This window comes from Mesitornis unicolor, unplaced genomic scaffold, assembly GCF_000695765.1.
Source record: "Mesitornis unicolor isolate BGI_N332 unplaced genomic scaffold, ASM69576v1 scaffold40222, whole genome shotgun sequence".
Lineage (NCBI taxonomy): Eukaryota > Metazoa > Chordata > Aves > Mesitornithiformes > Mesitornithidae > Mesitornis > Mesitornis unicolor.
This window is the reverse complement of record NW_010169244.1, coordinates 39,246-40,856: the sequence shown is the minus strand read 5'-3', so window position 1 is coordinate 40,856 and position 1,611 is coordinate 39,246.

The window sequence follows — 1,611 nt, the reverse complement described above, 5'->3', positions numbered from 1 at the left end:
CGTGCCGCGCGCCTGAGGGGTCAGCGGGAGCTGCGAGGCTTCCGCCCCACTGGGGATCGCCGACGCCTGGTTGGGCACGGCCTGGCCGCGCTCGGTGCTTGCCACGCTGCGAGGGACGCTTGCTGGACCTCGCTTGGGGCTGCGGGTCGGAGCCAGAAGGACCTGACTCGGTGCTGGTCCAGCAGTGTCACTGCTGGCTGGGCAGGCCAGGCCTGGGGACTGACAGACAGACGGCCTGCTGCCACCCTGCAGGTGAATTTGGTCCTGCCCTCTCCAGGGCAACCCATCAAGGCGGTGGTAGCTTCTGGCTTGTGCTGGAAAATGTGTACGACCGCATGTTTCACACTTAACCAGTAATCACGCCCCTTGAACCAACAAAATGGTACCTGGGCACAGGCAAGGCCACAATGTGGCATCAGCATGGACACCCAGTTTATAACAGTCTGCCTGTCTCAAGGTTAAAAGCACCAAAATGCGCACCATGAAAAGGTACAACACTTCACTGGTAAAGCAGATCTATAACCTGGACCAAGCAGATGCAGCTCGAACCACACGCTCCCACCAATGACAGCTCTGCTGAATGCAGGCGCTGCATCCTGAGCAGTACCACGCACTCCGGTGTTTGCACTGAAGGAAAAGAGGAAAAACCTACAAATCAGCATTCTGTAATTTTAAGGGGCACTGGGCAGTATTTTTTTTTCTCCAAAACCTTTTAAAACTTTTACATTTCAGTAGCATAGTTGAGTAACAGCAGCCTGCACAGAGTGCAGTAAATACTCCAGCGCAGTGCAGGAGCACCCTCTTTTCTCAGACTCGAGGAAATATATTTGCTAGCAATGGGAGAAGAAGGAACACACTACAGCTGTCATCTCCACAATTCCTTGTCCAAAGCACAAAAAGCAATTCAGAGCCCAAAGCACAAACATCCTTCATTTCATTTTCTCATTCATCGTACCAACGCATGCAGCTATTTCACCACTTAATCGTCCCCACAGTTTTTCCACATGTATACTTTCATAGTGAGATTTTCCAGTCATTACAAGTGCCCATAAGGTTTATTTTTACTTATCAGAGAAATAAGCACATCTGTAAACATCACATCGTGCTTTTTGCTAGTTTAATGTATCTGCAGCACTTCTTGGTGAGGGCAGAGCAGCATACCCCAGCAGCAGACTTAAAGCAAGACAAGCACAACCCGTTCAAATACAAAAAATACATTTGGTGTCATAGTTCCTATACCCTCAGTATTTTGTTAGGTCGGTCCAACACAGTTCGGGATCTTGTCTTCTGAAGGCCAGATGAGAAGCCCTGCTGTGGGAGGCTTAGAGCTGGTTCACGGTTGCTGTCCTTTTCCAGGAGTGCTTCGACATGGTTTTCACCGGCCCTTTACAAACCAGCTCCGGCAGCAGCGTGGGACAAATCCAGTCCTGCTCAGGTAGCGTTCACCGAAGCCAGGCTGCTGGCGGAGACAACCGGAGGTCAATGCAACCCTCCGGCTGTCTCCTCCAGCTCCGGGTGAGAGCAGGGAGGCAGCCTGGCTCCCCGCGGCAGGGACTCACCGAGGGCTCTCCACGGCTCAGGCCGCCTCCAGCTTCTTCTGGGCGGCGGCGA